A 19,643-nucleotide genomic window follows, 5' to 3' on the forward strand; every position below is an offset into this window, starting at 1 on the left:
CAATCAAGCTAATCTCCCTGACTCTGACTCATTCGCAGTCGAGTCAATCCCTCACTTTCTAGTTCATTCGCAACTAGGCCAGTATCCTTGACTCTGGCTCCCTCGCAGTCAAGTCAAACCCTTTGCTTTTCGGTTCGTTCGCTTCAGTTCGTTCGCAACCAAGCCAGTTCCCGTTCCTTTGACTCATTCGCAATCAAGCTAATCTCCCTAACTCTGACTCATTCGCAGTCGAGTCAATCCCTGACTTTCTGGTTCATTCGCAACCAAGTCAATTATTCGGTCTCATAGTTCATTCGCAACTCGGCCAGTATCCCTGATTTTTGCTCCTTTGCAGTCAAGTCAACCCTTCGCTTCTCGGTTCGCTCGCAACCAAGCAAATTTTTGACCTTCCGACTCATTCGCAATCAAGTCAATTCTAGGCTTCTGGTTCAATCGCAACCATGCCAATATCTTTCCCGGCTCTCTCGCAGCCAAATCAATCTTTTAAGGTTCTGCAAGAGAGGCTATCTCATCCATACATCCATTATTGAGTTACGAGTTCAAGAGAGGCTATCTCACCAGCGTTTGTAGAGTCAGAGTCCGGTGAAAGGCTATTTCACCATGTTATCTTTGTGAGTATCATTTTCAAAAATCAAAAAAAAAAAAAAACCTCTGATTTTGGGCCAGTTAAAATGTGTTGTCTGTTCAGCTTTGACATTCGCGCGACAAGCACGCTCTGCCAAAGAGGGGCATCTGTAGACACCCCATTTTGACCGTGCCCTAAACCTTCCAATTTTGTGCAAAACCCCATCAGATCAATGATCTAGGGTCCCAAACTTAACCCTAGGCTAGCTTTGGGTCCCAGCTAGGTCCCCGCAAAATTTCGTCAAAATCCGAGTACGTTCGCCTAGCGAACGAGCAGAGAAAGGACCGTAGTGTAAACCAGAAAAGGGGGGTGAATTATCCTGGAACGGTGCAGAGCAGATTTCGAATAAGACACGATTGGATGGTGCGCCCATCAATTTTTCCGCCAATAGTGCGCCCATCAATATTGGTAGTGCCAATATCACCACCCTGTTTTTATAAAATAAAAAAAATAATAAAAAAAATAAAAAATCCGTTTTTTTTAGAGAGAGAGAGAAGCGAATCGTCGGTTTCTTTTATATATATATATATATATATATATATATATATATATAATATAAAATAAAAACCCATCATCATTGTCCCCCCTTTTTCTCTTTTCTTGGGCCCACACCTCCCATTTGACGAAAAAAAAAGAAAAAAAAAATCATGATGACTCATGATTGTTTTCTCTCTCGCGAGAAAAAACCAAAAGACCAGGGGAGAAAAGAGAGGAGGGAGAGAAGAAAAAAAACCAGAGGGAAGAGAAAAAAAAAAAAAGAAGAAAAAACCAGAGGGGAGAGGGAGAGAGAGGGAGATCTGCAGAGGGGAGAGAGAGAGGAGAGATCTGTAGAGAGAGAGAGAGAGAGAGAGAGTCTTCTCCTCCGGCAACCCAGCCGGAATCCGGCGAGGCCAAACCCATTTCCGACCGGCCATCCACCGATCACCACCACCTTCTCCGACATCCTCCCAACCAACCACCGGAGCTCCACCGGCATCCACATCTCCTCCACCCCACCTCCAGCGGGCCCCACCTCCAGCGGGCCCCACCTCCAGCGGGTCCCACATCAGCGGGTCCCACATCAGCGGGCCCCACACAAGCACGACTCTGTCAACACCTTCCTGGATCTCTTGTGGCGTAAGTTCATTTTTTTTATTTTTTATTTTTTAATTATTCATTCTTTGCACTACATGGGTCCCACAGTGGGTCCCACAACGGGTCCTACAGCGGGTCCCACATCAGTAGGTCCCACAGCGGGTCCCAGCGGGTCCCACAACAGCGGGTCCCACAACGGGTCCCACAACAGTGGGTCCCACAGCAGTGGGTCCCACATTAGCGGGTCCCACATCAGCGGGTCCCACATCAGCGGGTCCCACATCAGCGGGTCCCACATCAACGGGTCCCACAACAGCGGGTCCTGCAGAGGGTCCCACATCCGTGGGTCCCACAGCGGGTCCCACATCAACGGGTCCCACAGAGGGTCCCACATCCGTGGGTCCCACAGCGGGTCCCACATCAGCGGGTCCCACATCAGCGGGTCCCACAACGGGTCCCAAAGCGGGTCCCACAGAGGGTCCCACATCCGCGGGTCCCACATCAGCGGGTCCCACAGCGGGTCCCACAACGGGTCCCGCAGCGGGTCCCACAACAGCGGGTCCCACATCAACGAGTCCTACTATGAATAGTAGTTTTGAATAGTACTTATAAATAGTAATTATGAATAGTAGTTTTGAATAGTACTTATAAATAGTAATTATGAATAGTAGTTTTGAATAGTACCTATAAATAGTAATTATGAATAGTAGTTTTGAATAGTAATCTTGTATAGTAATTATAAATAGTAATTATAACAGTCTTCAGCACAGGAGTCAGTCCTTCAGTCAGTCCAGGAGTTTTTCCTATCATCATAGGGGTTAGGATTCTGTCCATCCTCTCATCAAGTCGTGATCTTTACCCGCTCCTGCAAGGTATAGGATGCTGTCCAACCCTTGCCGAGTTATTTTCCTGTTCGTTCCCCCGCAAAGCATAGGATGCTATCCAACCTTTGCGGGATTCCAGAAGTCTCCCTACCCGTATGATGATAGGATTTTATTCTCTGGTGTCAAAAAACAATAAAAACATTTCAAAAATACTTGAAAACAACAAAAACATTCCAAAAAACACTTGAAAATTCAAAAACATCTCAAAAACAATTCAAAATCCAAAAACATTTTAAAAATCAAAATTTCAAAAAAAATCTTGAGTCATGTGCAGAGTAGTTAGGAATTCTGGTCCGAACTACGGATGGCTTGATCCCTAGCTGAGGGGTACGTAGGCAGCTCAGGCGTGCTGCTGGCACCCTGAGTTCAGTCACCATTTTTAGACACCATTTTTACACCCTTTCACCATTTTCAGTCACCATTTTTTGTAAATATTTCTCACAACTTTCACCATTTTTCATAACTTCAAAACCTCCAAAAAATACAAAAAACTTCAAAACCTTTTCAAAAAGATCTTCCCCTAGAGTTAGGAGTCTGTCCTAGATATTTAGGGTGTTTTAGAGTTAGGAGTCGGTCTTGATTTGTATTGATGTGGTGTGTCCTGTCGTGTGAGTGTCCCTAGAGTTAGGAGGCCTCGAGTCGATCGGTCAGACACTTAGTCGAACCGATGGCTAGACTAGGAAGCATATAGTCAGCCCATGGTTTTCTTTATGTTGCACAGCCTAGATACACATAGGATATAGGGCCCACCTGCATTAGCTTAAGGCTAATCAACTTGCATTAGTTAGGGCATATAGAGTCCTAAAAATTACAATCCACTTGAATTTAAGCAATCGCACAAAAAGCTTTAAACATCAGTCGAGTCTAGTGGATCGAGTCTAGGATAGCGGTCCTAGAGTTTTAGGCATCGTAGTTTAGAATAGGGCACCGAACTACGTTGGCTCTGATTCTTCCCGAGGCCGGGATACGTAGTGCAGCTAGGATGGATGGCCATCCTGGTCCGAGTCAAGTATTGCATTAGAGTCTAGGGTTTGTCGTGTCGGGTCGTGTGTCGAGTCGTGTTGTGTTGTGTGTTTTGCTGTGTTTTCTTATTTTTATGTACAGATCTTATACCTTTAGCTGTAACATGCATGTGCTTGTCCACCAGAACTTAGACACCAATTAGGCATGGCACTCATAACCTAGCTATTCTTAGGCGACATATCTTTCATTTCTTTTGTGTGTGCTTCTTATTCATCTCCGAGACATGCATGATTAGCTAGACGTTATCTCGGAGATATTCGTTCCCATTTCGCATGATTTTCGCCCAAAACTCTTCAAAATTAATAATAAATGGCATAAGAGACCAGGTGCTAGCACTTGGGCGAATTGGGGGCGCCTAATCCCTTCCCCATTCGTCATCAGGCACGAACCCTATTTTATATCTCTGGTTATCCGTTGCAACAGAGCACAGCATGGGATCCAGGGCCCACTTCCTTGGATGGCGACTCTTCTTTGTTTAAGGTACGCCTCGAATCTGGGCTAGTCCCCGAATCGAGAGGTATCTCACTTTACATCGCCGTTCATGCTGTGAGGGGCACTCTTTCGAGAGTTCCTTGGTGGGGCTCTCCTTCACGTGGACGATCTAGAGAGACTCGCGCGGGGGCCCGTCCTCCACGCCCGTCCCGGATCTGGTTCCACAGGCAGTAAGGTACATTAGGAGTTCTCCATCTAGATTGGGAAGATTCAAGTCTTGTGTGGAGAAAGAGAGAATCACATGTAAGAGTTCTCTTTGCCTAGATGTCCCAACTAGATGGAACTCTACTTATCTTATGTTGGAAACTGCATTGAAATTTAGAAAAGCTTTTGAAAGGCTTGAAGATGAAGATGTACTTTTTGTGACAGAGTTGAAAGATGGGTCTCCTACTTTTGAAGATTGGGATAATGCTCGAGTGTTGACTCATTTTTTGAAAACTTTCTACGATGCTACTCTACGATTATCTGGATCTTTGCATGTTACATCTAACTCATACTTTCATGAAGTTTTTAAAATTGAACGTCAGTTGTATGAGTTGTTGAAAAGTGAAGATGTTTTTTTGAGCAATATGGCTTTCAAAATGAAGGAAAAATTTGATAAGTATTGGGGAAACATTGATAAAGTAAACATGATGTTATTGCTTGCTGTGGTGTTGGATCCTCGATTTAAATTGAAGTATGTTAAATTTTGTTATTCTAAACTTTATACTTCGGATAAGGTTAGTGCACTCACTAATAGAGTAGGTGGAGCATTACATCGTCTCTTTGTGCATTACAAATCTATTTCCTCACCGCCCACTACTAGTACAGTTCAGAATGTAAATGACATGGAGGTTGTTGAATCGGAGATTGTTGACTCAGAGTTTGTTGCATTCTTAAAAGAAGAGGAGAGTGAGGATTCTAAGTCTGAGGTGGATAGATACTTAGAGGAAGGATGTGAAACTCAAGACCCAAAATTTGAAATATTGAATTGGTGGAAAGTGAATAGTTCTAGATACAAAATTCTTTCCCAAATAGCAAGAGATGTTCTAGCTATTCCCGTATCCACTGTTGCCTCAGAGTCTGCTTTCAGCACCGGAGGTCGTATTCTTGATCAGTTTCGCAGTTCTCTAACCCCTAAGTTAGTGGAGTGCTTGATTTGTGGACAGGATTGGTTACGGGCTTCGCCACTCCCTATTGAAATAGAAGAACAACTAGATGAACTTGAAGAATTTGAATTAGGTAACATTTTTTTTTAATGTTAACTCAATTATTATGTTATAATTAATTGTAGGAAGCTCACAAAAATTTTCATTTTCATCAAAATTTGATTTATATTATACCTTTGCAGTTGATAGTACGGAAGTTTCTTTGGATTGACCTTGAAAGTCGAAATGCCACTTCACTCATGTTTTTTATGGTAAATGGCTTCAACATAACTAAATTTAAATAATTTTATTGCTTCAGAAAGTTTATCTTGCACTATTTAATTTATTATTCAGATACTAATATACTAAATTTATGTTATTTTTTTCAGAATATCTATGGATCCGAGGAAAAAATGATGCAAAGAAGTGTGAGCTTGGACATTGGAGGATTGGATGGAATTTCTTTTTATTTTTCCCTCTTTTCGATTTGGATCATGTGCATGTTATATCTTTTTGTGGTTTCAAGTTTCAACTTTGAAGTTTGAAGTTTGATGCTTGGGATGCTTAGACTTTAGATGCTATGTTGGGTTGTGACTATATCTTGAGTCTTGACTATTCTTTTAGGTGGAGAAGAGGTGGTGGTGTTGTATCTTGTTTTATTTTTGGGTCTTAAGTGGTTTGGAAATTGGATGGTTTGGATTTTGTTGTACTTCTCACAGGTTTGTATTTGTATGGTTGGTCTCTTGAATTCTAACAGGTTTGTATTTGTATAAAGGTGGCCTTTGGTTGGTCATTGACTCTTTTACATGGTTGGTTTCTATTCTTTAACAGGTTTGTACATTAATCAAACCTGAAGGTGGTTTAGATATACATGGCTTATCTCTTGAATTCTAATAGGTTTGTATTTGTATAAATGTGGCATTTGACATGGTTGGTCTCTTTTAACCTTTTTAACCTTTCAATGACATGGTCTCTTTCAATATGTCTAAACTGTATTACTATTACAAATGATAACCGCAGCAAGACTACAAGTCTTCATTGTCTAAGTGACATGGTCTCTTTTTGCTACTGTTGCAGAACCAGAACCGAACCGAACCGATTAAATTCGGTTCTGGTTCGGTTCGGTTCCAGGTTCACCTGGTTCGGTTCTGGTTCCAGAACCTGGGAACCGACCGTTGGTGGTTCGGTTCTGGGTTTATCCCAGAACCGAACCGAACCGAACCATGTCCACCCCTAAGGGAAACTAAATAGATACACGTGCAACAACAGTGTTAATCCACGATCAACCAATAATGCAAGTCACAAGATTTCAATCCATTAGTGCGTGTTCACAGATAAGGCTCTTAATTTGTGCTTCAAAATCCATAGGATTCCTTTGGAAACTTTGTTGCATGAATCCAAAGTTCCTTCACTAATAAGGGTGTAAACGAGCCAAGCCGAGCTTGGCCAAGCTCGGCTCGGCTCGGGCTCGAACCAGGCTCGGCTCGGTCAGGCTCTCGAGCGGCTCCCGAGCATTATCGTGCTCAGCTTATATTAAGTTCACATCCGTCATCTTCCCTGGACAGCCCTATCTAGTGTAATTTGACTACTCTCTTTACACTACGGGGGGTGGTCCAAGTAACAAATGGAGTTCCAAAAAAGAAGTGACATATTTTGCCTCCGCCTTTCACTCCCTAGACAACCCTTTTAGTGTATATATTAATATATAATATATATATTTAAATATATTAAATTCTTAACGAGCCAAGCCTGGCCTAGCTCGGGGCTCGGCTCGTTAAGCTTAACGAACCTGGCCAACCGGCTCGGCTCGGCTCGTTAAGGATTCGAGCTGAGCTCGAGCGAGCTTCCGAGCCCGAGCCAAAATTGACACCCTTATTCACTAAGCATGCACAAATATTTCTAAGTAATCAAACTAAATCCAAACACAAAAGTACACATAAAATATAATTGGATATTAAAAGGAGCCCGAAAGCATATCTTCATATTAGATTCATATCCAATAACAACAATAAGATGCACACAATTAATAGTATGCCTGAAAACCTTAAGATCGAGGAATCAAAAGGGTTAAAAGATCTATTGGCATATAAAACATCCACAATATGTGTTTGGGTGCATAAAGGTAAACTAAACATGCATATCACAAAAAGACATTTTGTGCAATTAATGCATCAAAGTAAGACCAAACAAGTATCAATTGTGAGAAACAAAGAACTGCAATTCTAAAGGGTCCAAATCCTATTCACAAAGGGAGGCCCTACAAGCATATTTACACATGAGCTATAAGATCCGATACTCAGATGGCTTCGAAACCTACGCCAATGGATCCGGAACGACGGAAACCTTAGGAAACAATTGTATCTTGTAAAAAAAGATTTCAAAAACGGCATAAAAAATCTTGTAGTAGGGGAACCCAAATATGCCAAAAGGTTCAGATTTCATAAAAAATGAAAGGCTATGGCTAGAGGTGTTCGTTCGGCTATAACCGAACCGAATAGATTAAAATTTGATAACCGAAATAATTTCGGTTATCAAATTTCGATAACTGAAACCGAACCAATTAAAAATTCGGTTATTTGGTTTGGATCGGAGGGCTAGGATCATCCTATCGAAATGATTTTTTGAGCATAACCTAATTAAGTTGTGATCAATCAAATTGACGATTTTGATCATCCTACGAAGTGCCCATATAGCATTTTTTTTTGAAAAAATAATATTTTTTTGTCATAATTTCGGTTATTCGGTTAGCCGAATTTTTTTTGAGATAACCGAAACCGAAACCAAATAACTGAATTTCCAAAAAAAAAAAAAGCAAAAACCGAACCGAACCGACCGAAGCAATTCGGTTTGGTGATTTGGTTATAACCAAATAATGAACACCCCTAAAAAAAAAAAAAATTTAACGGAAGATAGAGGTGACCTAGAGGACCCCTGAACCGATTTCAGTTCGCAAAGAGTTGGACGGAAGAATGCTGAACTGCCGCATAAAAAAAATTAGAAAACTGTTCAGGATAAATTCACCCCCTCTGGATGTCATTCGTCCTCAGGAAAAATCACACCCCTACTGAACGTTATTTCACTTTAAGATAAATCACCCCACCAGTTCTCACTGGTGACGCACTTACGTTTAAAAAAAGTATGTAACTAAAAATACCAGTTTAAAAAAACTACCAACACGTGTTGTTTTTCTTGAAAACTACGAATATAAGTTTTGTCTTTAAGTAATTGTTTAAAGCTTCAAAACTACAAACATACATCAGTTTCTTTAAAAACTTCCAGAATAATCGTGTGGTTGTCTTCCTCACAGCGTCAGTTTCTAAAACCAGAAACTTTTTCTCAAATTTTCAAAATATGCTATTACACTTTGTCTTATTCTTTTAATTCAACTGACATGCTTTCATCATATGCAAAACCATGCTTTAATAGCTTTTAGAGAAGTTGGCTAGCAAATCATTTATTAGTATTAAAATTCATAAATCAGTCGTCTTCTTCATTTTCCCAGTTTTAAAGCTGAAACTAATTTTTTGAAATTACCAAAAATGCCATCGACTTTGGAAGTAAGTTCTCACTCTCCAACCGTCAGATCTATACGAAACTTTAGTGGGAGATTCATTGGTCAGAGAGGAATACAAAACTATCGGCCGATTGCCGGAAAATATTGCCATTAGCCGGCGGAAATGAATTTCCGGCAGCCTCCAAATGACCACAAATAACCCAAAACTTGATTTTCTTTGAAATTCAATGCCTACAACCTATGGCTCTGATACCAAATTGTATTTTAAACATTAAATTAATAATCCCATTGGATCTTGGGCAATGAAAAACAAAGAAAAATCTGAATTAAACGAGATGGGTGCTTTTCCGAGCAAAACGAAGGGCCCAGAAACGCCCCTTGTTCTTCTCTTCATTATCCCTACCATTAGGCTTATGGGAAACCTCCTTTTATGTATTTTCTCATCGAAGAGAAAAACACTTTTCATGGTAAGAGGAAGAGGGACCAATAGTCTATATTTACAGGCTAAGAGAGCTCCCATAGAACTTTCTAAGCTTAGCCAAATTCATTTGGCATCTTGGCACAATAATAGCAAGCCACTTAATGCAATTTTGGAGCCTAAGATTCATTCCAAACCTAGATGATTAGTTTTCAACTTAAAGGCTTGCCTAAATGCAAGGCCACACCTAAGGTTAGCAAGTCTCTAAGATTGAAACTTCTAACCTCCAAAAGGCTCAAAAGATCAGAATCTTCACAGCCACAAGGAGAGACATCAAACTCCCTCTTCCCAATCTCCAGCAAGCGCGAGCCGAGATCATGTTATCCGCCTTCACCCTTCACCCGGGTTATCTCCGGCACCGACAATGCCGGAAGTTCTACTAGTCTTTTGCCATTTTCTGGCGGAGCTGAGACTTGCCAATATTACAGTATCGACGGTTGCTTGGGTTGCCAATTATTCACAGAAAATTAGAAGAAGTATCGGGGCGTTCGACAGAGGCTGTGGGGTAAACAGGCTGCCGAGATTAGGGACCCCCGTAGAGCGGTTCGAGTCTGGTTAGGCACATTTGACACTGCAGAAGATGCCGCTAGGGCTTATGACAATGCGGCGATCGAATTCCGTAGGCCCCATGCAAAGCTCAATTTCCTTTCCCAGAAAACCCACCACAAGAACAGTATAATCAACAACAACAGCAACAACAGCCATTGCCTTCTAAACATCCTAATCTTGAAGTATTATAGATACCGGTAATACTTGAAAGCCAGCTAGAGAATGAGTTTCCTGGGATAGAAGAATTTGAGGATTGGATGGGAATGGAAGTGGAGGAATCTCCTATATTCACTTCAACTTCTACTACTACTACTACTACTACTGGTGTAACTGCAATTACTAGTTCTAGTTGTAATACTGGAATGATCTTTCCACCTCCATGACAGAGCTTCAATTTTTAAATTTCTTAACTGTCCATCATCCTCCATGAGATGCTATTTATTTATTTATTTTACCCTGCATGAGAACTGTTTCACTTATGGGAACATATTTCAATTCATTATATATTTTAGGAAAAATTCTCAAAAAATTGTGATTTTTATCTTGAAAATCTCAAAAAAGGGTAGAGTTGGCTAATTTCTCAAAAATGGGTGAAACGCATCCCAATGAGTGTTTAAGGACAAAAATGCCCTTATGTTGCCTTTCCCTCTAAAAAAGTAAGCAACAAATCATTTCACCTACCATTTTGACTTTTTTACCTTCTTCTTCCCATGCCAAAATCAAACTCCATGGGCTATTGTAAAAATTCCAAACGAAATTCCATTGCAGAGAGGTGAAACTCCCCTCTCCTAAAATTAGATTTTATTGGATCTTTTATTTTTCTTTGGCTATCAAACCTAAGCTTCTCAAGTAGGTCCATTATGATACATTTGAATACATTTAAATGTTCCGTACACTGCTATGGTGTATTGTCAGCATCTTGTTTACTTGTTAGGGATTTGTTATGGTTGTGTTAGGCATTTGTTATTGTCATCATCCTCTTTCCAATGGGTTTTAGTTTAAAAACCCAACTCAATTTTGGGTAGGGCAGGGTTTAAAGAAAAAACCCCGAAACCAGACCCAACTTATGTATGCGAACTATGACATTTTTAATTATCTCTTGAATAACATAGGAAATTACTTTTCAATATATTGATATAATTGTTTTCATTGAGGCGATCATGTTTTGCGATGTGGGAACATAGTTTCCTTCTTAATTTATACACTTGATTACATAAATTCAGAGATTTTTGGTGTGAAGAATTGTTTTTTTTTCTACAACACGTCAACGTGAAACAAAAACCCAACCCGACCCGACTCGGCCCGAGAATTATCATGGGTAGGGCCGGGTTTGGGAATCATGGGTTTTCCGGGAAAAAACCCGACCCGACCCGAGATATTTCTCAGGTAGGATAGGGTTCTTCAAAACCCGACCCGCCCGACCCGAGTTGCAACCCTACTTCCAATGCACCTTAAGTGCATAGCAAAACCCTCAAAATAGGAAAATTTTCCTTTTTTTATTTCTCCGTTTCGTGATTATGTCAACAAACAGCGAAATTAATGCAATTAACTCTCTCTCTCTCTCTCTCTCTCTCATCTCACTTACCCACTCACCTACCAAAAGTCTGGATATGGTTTGTGGCCGTATGAATTTTTCAAAAAAAATTGAAACCCATTTTCATGGGATGATTCAAATCGTTCATTTCTTGGACCACAATATAAATAAGTTATTTCCCAAAAATCATTTTCATAGTATGATCCTAACCCTCTGATCAACAAAGGAACAACCTCTATAGGTTAGGATCATCAAATGGACATGAGTTTTTGGGCACAACCTATCTACATCGTGGCCAAACAAATGAACAGTTTGAATCAACCCGTGAAGTGGGATGTACAGTCCTTTTTGTAAATGGTGGACTATACGGCCAGCCACGCACCGTATAAAAACTCATGACTGGTATAGGTAATTATGAGATTGTCAAAAACTGACGACGGGAACACTTCATAGGTTGATTCAAAGAGTACATTTGTTGGGCCACAGTGTAAATAGGTTGCACCCAATCAGGAGCGAAATTCGGGATTAGTTGGGCCACAATATGAATAGGTTGATCCAAACTGTAGTACTTTTCACAAAGGACTAGGTCCCACTTCATAGGATGATCCAAAGTGTTCATTCGATAGGCCGCAATGTAAATAGGCTGCATCTTGTTTATAGAAATCTCTAAAAAAATGTGGGCTACAACATACAACAACAGCTATTCTTTTCCCCCACTAGACCAAATTCCAGGCTCCACCAGGACTAAAGGGGTTTATACTTTATACAACAAATGCAACGTGCATAAAGTGCATGGCCGCGTAGGATGACAGTGCAATGTTGGCACTCCATGTAAGCACCCCGTACATACAAATACTCTCATTGCCCTCACTCTCCAACATGTCTCCCCAAAATTAAAAACAGAGAGAGTGATGGAGGAAGCAAAAGGCAAAGCAAAATCAACCTCCAAAAGGCTCAAAAGATCAGAATCTTCACAGCCACACGGAGAGACATCAAACTCCCTCTTCCCAATCTCCAGCGAGCGCGAGGCCGAGATCATGTTATCCGCTCCGGCACCGACAATGGCGGAAGTTCTTCTAGTCTTTTGCAATTTTCCGGCGGAGCTGAGACTTGCTAATATTGTGGTATCGACGGTTGCTTGGGTTGCCAATTATTCACATAAAATAAGAAGAAGTATCGGGGCGTCTGACAGAGGCCGTGGGGTAAATCGGGTGCCGAGATTAGGGACCCCCGAAGAGCGGTTCGAGTCTGGTTAGGCACATTTGACACTGCGGAAGATGCCGCTAGGGCTTATGACAATGCCGCGATCGAATTCTGTGGGCCCCGTGAGAAGCTCAATTTTCCTTTCCCTGAAAACCCACCACAAGAATAGTATAATCAAGAACAACAACAACAGCAACAACAGCCATTGCCTTGTGAACATCCTAATCTTGAAGTATTAATGGCACCGGTAATACTTGAAAGCCAGCTAGAGAATGAGTTTCCTGGGATAGAGGAATTTGAGGGTTGGATGGGAATGGAAGTGGAGGAATTGCCTATTTTCACTTCAACTTCTACTACTAGTGTAACTACAACTCCTAGTTCTAGTTGTAGTACTGTTGGAAATTTTAAAGGTTTGTAAATGTCAAAATTGCTTTTTGCCTAGTCTTTAAAATTTAGAGGGAAAGATTCAAAATTTGGTTTCCCTCTTATTTCAAAAGCTAGTGACTTTTGAGTGCTTTTTTGGGTTAAATGAAAAGATTCTTTTTAATTCCGAAAATTGTTTTCAGCTTACCCCATTTGTTAAACGGTTGTGATAATAACACTCATTAAAGTAGCAAAACCATTTCATCTCCAACGGTCACATTTGTGACCGTTGGAAGAGAAACGTTCAAGGCTCTTAATGGTGGCTTCTCTTAACATTAATACTCATAAATAATGGCTCTTTCCAACAGACACTTTGGTGTCTATAAAAAGGATAAGAGAATACGGTTTGGGTAAGGCTAAGAGATTTTGGGGGCTTAAGAATCTGGACAGACGTTTTAGGTAGCTTTTTCCAATAGAAAAAGAAAGAGATCCACACAAAAAAACGGTTCTGTTTTTTCTGGTTTTGCTTCATCTCCTCCCGTCCGTTCTTTCCGTGTCTGAGCACAATTCTAAGGTGGTTCTGGTTGTGCTGATATTATTTCCTTAAATTTTTTTGTCCCCGAAAAATGTGTGATTAATGTCCATTTTTTAAGCAGATAATGCTTTAAAATAGTTTTTTTTCTTTTTTTGAACTAATGAATAAATCAATCTTTTTTCGTGGTTTAAAAGTGTGAAACGACCAAGTACTGCAAAAGCTTAAGCCGTTGGAATTGGTGTTACTTAATCATTTATTCTTTAACACTCCCCCTCACGTGCGGCCCCTCTTTCTAGGGTTGGCCTACACATGGCACATGTGGACTATGCATGTGGATTTTTGCTATCAAGGAGGTTTGAACTCAGAACCTTCGGACCTGATACCATGTGAAACGACCAATTACTCCAAAAGCTTAAGCTGTTGGAATGGGTGTTATTTAATCATTTATACTTTAAACAAAAACAGTTACTTTGACATTCATACATGGTCTTCTCTACTACTTTCTTTGTTTTAAGTCTTAAGAGTTTCTAGATGAAGCCAACAAACGACGGGAAGAAAATTAATTTTCGAAAGACAATTAAACCTTAACATTCCTTGTCACAAATTAGGGATTTGCTAGGGACCATCACATAAGGCATTTCGTGGGCAGCTGTTGCATGAGAGAGCAACCGCATAGGCTCACTTTTCAACAGATTTTGTCTTATTACTTTAATTCATCTGAGGTGGCTGCTCTCTCATGCAACAGCCAGAGCGCGAAATGCCTTCAGTGAAGGTTCCTAGCAAATCCCCATAAATTAATTAATAGTTCGTTGAGAAAAAATATCTCACCCTTTTTTTTTTTTGGCAAGCTGGGGTTAGGCAGGACCCCAACCAGATGTATTAACTAAAAAAGAGATAGGATACAAGGGGGCCACAAGGGCAACACAAGCACAAGGCCAGACAAACAGAAGCAAAGGGACAAAACTGTCCACAACGGGAAAAGATTGCATTCTACAGTAGCTGACTCCCAGGGTATCATTTTTAAGAAGGTTCATCAGAATTTCAGAGACCTCTGCTATGTTGGGAAGAATTTTGATTCCTTTCAAAGGGCAGGCATGTTTAGAGAGATAGTCCGCCGGTTAGTTTGCTTCTCTCCATTGGTGCGACACTTTCCACATTTCAAATGAAGTGAGGAGATCTTTCAGTAACTCGAGAGTGACTTTCTTCCTCCAAGGACAGTTGCATTTTCCTGTGATGATTTGAAGAGCATTCATTGAGTCTGTTTCAATCCATAACTTTCTGATATGCATAGACCTTGCTAGCATCACTCCTTCCAGGATGGCTTCAAGTTCGAGCTCCGAAATAGTTTCTTGGGCCTTATTCCAAGAAAACATTACCAGAATATTACTAGCACTGCTTCGGATGAGGCCACCAATACTACCCTGGTCATTGGCTAAAGAGGCATCAGAGTTTAGTTTAGCCACGTCCTCTGGTGGAGGATCCCATATGCAATGTCTTGACGATTTTTCTTTGCTAAAGCAGGGGAGACCAAGGATATTTGAGATCCTTATGTTCTTTTCCGCTGGGGTATCTTGGAGCTTCAAGTACAGAGTTCTGAATTTGATGATATCGAGAGGACTCCAACGTGAGAGTCATTTTGTCTACAATGAGTGCTACTAACCTTTGCCAGCAGAGAGCATCGTACTAAAATTTGGAGGGGTCAGGTTGACTCAACCAAAATTTGAGTCAACTCGTTATAAATCGTCGGTTCGAGTCGGGTCTAGACAACTCAATGTTCCCAAGTTTTTTAAGACGAGTCAGGTCAAGTCAACTCAATTGAGCTAGCTACGTCTGTGATCAAATTTTGTACCTATGTCTAGGTCACAATCCTAAATAATTTTGGACCTTAGGATATGGATCCAATGGACGTGGTGGGATCCAGTTGTTGTGCCAAGCCAACATTGCTCTCCCAAATCCTGTCCATTACATTTGATTCCTTTGGATCCAAGGGTCCATTGACATAACCCAAACTCGGCCAATAAAACATTGGGCCAAGCCAACATTGTCTATGCTCCTTCAATTATGGGTAATTTCTGTGTTACTCCTTTAAGATGTCATATCACTCCTTTGATTTCCCGTCAGTACTCTATAATATTGCTCTCTCCTAGTAGTCGTTTTTGTAGGCAAAATTTCCATTAGGCAGGGTTTGGATTGCAAGTATTTTGTTGAAAAGTTTGGAAAGGAAATTATTTCTGAAATTTTCTAGTTTTTTTCTTTAACCTACTAGAAAAGATAACTTTAACCAACCCCCTTTGATTTTTACTTAAGAGAGGCTTTCAAGTTATGATAATATACCTCTAATTGAACTAAAATCATATCAATTTAGAAAAAATTGTGGAAAAAAAAATTCCCAAGAAAAATTATTCTGTCAAAAATATTTTCTTGCGATCCAAACAGGGGCATTACAACTTAACTAATTTCTTCTCTTACACAAACCCTCAAAAAAAAAGTTGTCCTGAAGTAGTTCTTATCCAAGAACTATATAATCACGATTTAGTGGCCGGTGAACTAATTTTAGGAGAATAAGTGATGACAGTGTAATCCACTAGAGCAGTGCAACGGTGGTTGTTATATCGGTGGCAGAACCATTGCCAATGATTCTTCAAACTGGAAGTATCACATGAATATGTTCAGAGTGAGGATCAAGGAACTGTTGGGGGTTCACACGAAAGCAAAGATCCCACATCGAAAAAGTGAGATTGAGGTGGATGGGCTTATATGGACTTGGGACCCTCCCCTTAATTGCTAGCTTTTAATGGTGAGTTCTACCCAGGTCCCAACAAGTGGTATCAAAACCGGGACGTGGTAAATCCTATGTACCCTCAAGGATACACTCGAGGACAAAGAAAATCCCTCGGGAAAGGTCTTGTAGTTCACCCGTTGCTCGCGAGATTGTTCACATTGCTTCTGGTGGAGGGGGAGATTGTTGGGGGTTCCACGCGAAAGCAAAGATCCCACATCAGAAAAGTGAATTGATGTGGATGGGTTATAAGGATTCGGGACCCTCCCCTTAATGGCTAGTTTTTTAGGGTAAGTTCTACCTGGGTCGCAACAGGAACTTGCAGCCTTGTTTTGATCCCAAATCTAAAAATTATAATCAAGTTTAGATTTGTTGCAGGGATCTTGAGAGGGTAACAAGCATATGCAAAAGGTGTGTAGAGGAGTATACGTGGGTGGTGAGGCAAATTAGATGTCAGAAGGGGTGCTATTCTTCAACAACAAGGTGGGGTGAAGAGGGCGCCAAGAGACCCATCACGTATCTTACAAAGTTCTGAATTTCTAAATTAACTGACAGTTTCCAGCTGTAAGTGTTGACTTTAACCAAATTGAAAAAAGTCAGTACTGTCATGCTCCCAAATTGAATTCCGGTCTAGGCACATAACAGCGCCACATATTCATCAACCACGAATATGTAAGGTATTCATACTGGAACCATGCAATAAACAGAGCCACTAAAACAGTAACTAATTAATTAATTCACCATCAGAGTAATCTATGCAGAAACTGAAATCTCTTGGCCAATGGACTACATCAATTTAAACCAAATGAAATAACTAGATGTTCATTCCTATTAAAGCTATGTCTCAATTAAACTGAATAACTAAAATAATAAACTCCTAAACTGTCGCCCTTGCTCACTCCTAAGCCCGCAAAATCAAGCATCCTACCGTTCTCCACCTGTAACATAGAATGCATGGAATGAGCTAATACCCAGTGAAATAGATATGTCTACACTAATAATATGATATCAATCACTAAAAACAGCATAACTGGCAATCTATGCAATAATTATAACTGGCATAGCAATTTGGCTAGCAAAACTGTATAACTGGCATAAACATGCATTAACTATAACTGCAACTGCGCCTGATGCCTGGTGTAGTGAGACTAGTACTGCTAGACTACGTAGCCAACAGAACATGCCTACTAACTCGTAGGAAGCCGAATCCCAACGATCTTGTATGAGATTACACCCTCGAAAATACTGCATAGGGTTATAATTGCAGCTTGATCCGTGACCTTCCTTCGACCGCCTAGAAAAAGTCTCATACACTGGAAATCAAGCATAACACTTCATCTCAAAGGACTATAAGGGGTTGTTTGGGTACGAGGATTTTTGAATCCAGGTTTTCAGTTTAAAAACAGTGTAAACGAGGGTTTAAGATCAAGCTGATGTATGTTGTCCTGAGAGCGTTTATTGGATTTTAAGTGAGAAATTCAGGTTTTAAAAATCTCTCCTGCATCCTGAGATTTCTAAAACCTGTAAATATGGGAGGATTTGCTACTCTCTTGCTGACAGAAAGTAGGGCGACAAGTCCAAAACGACGGCTGGTCCGCTTCTTCTCTTGTCTCTTGGCTACAATTTTGAAGAAATCCCAGATTCTAAAATTCGTGTATCCAAACGGCCCTTAACTGTTGCATCTTCACTCGAACAACACCATGTCGTGATGCAAAATTTTGACTATAAAGTCTAATTGGCACATACGTGCGTGTGGTAGATACGAACTAGGAGTCATACCATACTGTGAATATTGGCCCTTGTGTACACTAACACAGTCAATATCAATCAAGAACATGCATAACTTTGCATAATAAATCATTTTCAATATGCAGAATATCTGTGGCAGAACAAGTCTACTCACCTGTGATATAAGTTTGAATCATTTCCCATGAACAAGATCTTTAAATCACTGTGTAGTATCCATATCACCTACAATCCATATTAACATTTGATTAACACTTTGGATTAATATCTAGGTCTTACAAAATAAATTTGTGCTCTCAAAACTGCCCGGAAAAATATTCCAAAAATTCGGCATTAACAGTGTGTTCAGGCGTCCTAGACTCACGATTTGGGTTTTCCCAATTCGCGCAAGAACACTAGTTTCCTTTGATTTTCTACCCGAAAACCCTTTTTTCTCTCCCGAAAACCCTTTTTTCTCCTTCCTTTAAGCATATTAAAATATGTTAATAAATTTTCTCTTGATTTCTTCAATCGATTAGGGCATCAAATGCGAAAAATCGCGAAGATCTTCGGGGAAAACCAATTTTCCTCAACCCTAATCTATTATTCTTTACTCGATGAATATAAGATTTTCACCTCGAATCTATGGTTGTTGTTTTCAATCCAACAAAACCCTAGATTAAACTTTTAATCTTCTCCTCAAGAGATCTTAGATCTCGGTAGAGAATAGAATTAATCATAAAATCAAGTTCTACATACCTTTAGAAGACGATCTCCACAAGCTTTATTGCTCTTCTCTTTCTTAGATTTCAACTTTCAAGGACTCCAATCTCTCTTTGGGGTTAAAGTTCTAAAAGCTGTAGTTTAAGTGTATTTTTATAGTCTCTTACTAGGAGTCCTAAAATAGAAGGCTTTTAGAAACCCTAACCTATTCTAATTAGAAAACTAATTATCCCTCTTTACTTTATTAAATAAAAAAATTAATTATTCCGGACAAAAATACCCCCCTCAAAAACGTTTCTACGTTTGGGGTATTTCACAGTAATCATCATCCAACTCAGGACAACATTTTTTTGGTAGGTTAGCTGGGATGGAACCTACTTGTGGACCCCGATCCGAGAGAGGGGCGGGGAGCGTGCCCCACACTAGCAGTCTCACTGGATCATCCACGTGAATGGAGAGCTCTACCAAGGAACTCTCGAAAGAAGTGCCTCTCACAGCATGAGTGGCGATATAAAAGGTGAGATACCTCTCGATTCGGGGACTAGCCCAGATTCGAGGCGTACCTTAAACAAAGAAGAGTCGCCATCCAAGGAAGTGGGCCAAAGATCCCATACTATGCTCTGTTGCAACGGATAACCAGAGATTATAAAAAGAGGGTTCGTGCCTGGTTACGAATTCGGAAGGTCGAAAGAGCACCTCATCCGCCCAAGTGCAAACACCTGGTCTCTTATGCCATTTATTTAATAATTTTGAAGAGTTTTGGGCGAAAGTCATATGAAATGGGAACGAATATCTCCGAGAAGACGTCTATCTAATCATGCATGTCTCGGAGATGAATAATAAGCAAACCTAAAAGAAATGAAATAAGTGTCGCCTAAGAATAACTAGGTTATGAGTGTCATACCTAATTGGTTTCTGAGTTCTAGTGTGCAAACACATGCATACTACAGCTAAAGGTATAGGATCTGTACATGAAAGTAAGAAAACACAGCAAAACACACACTTCAATTCTATA

General features: G+C 40.4%; 1 long non-coding RNA gene across 1 annotated transcript; it reads right to left on the reverse strand.

The window, feature by feature from the left end:
- Positions 1-16,893: 16,893 nt before the first annotated feature.
- LOC143890650 (uncharacterized) lies at positions 16,894-18,153 on the reverse strand. The gene is made up of 2 exons (XR_013255205.1): positions 18,084-18,153; positions 16,894-17,118 (listed from the first exon to the last, which is right to left on the reverse strand). It is a non-coding gene; the product is annotated as an uncharacterized LOC143890650 (long non-coding RNA).
- Positions 18,154-19,643: the final 1,490 nt, after the last annotated feature.

This window comes from Tasmannia lanceolata, unplaced genomic scaffold, assembly GCF_043159265.1.
Source record: "Tasmannia lanceolata isolate RefF3 unplaced genomic scaffold, GAP_Taslan_0.1 ptg000013l, whole genome shotgun sequence".
In the NCBI taxonomy this organism is placed as follows: Eukaryota; Viridiplantae; Streptophyta; class Magnoliopsida; order Canellales; family Winteraceae; genus Tasmannia; species Tasmannia lanceolata.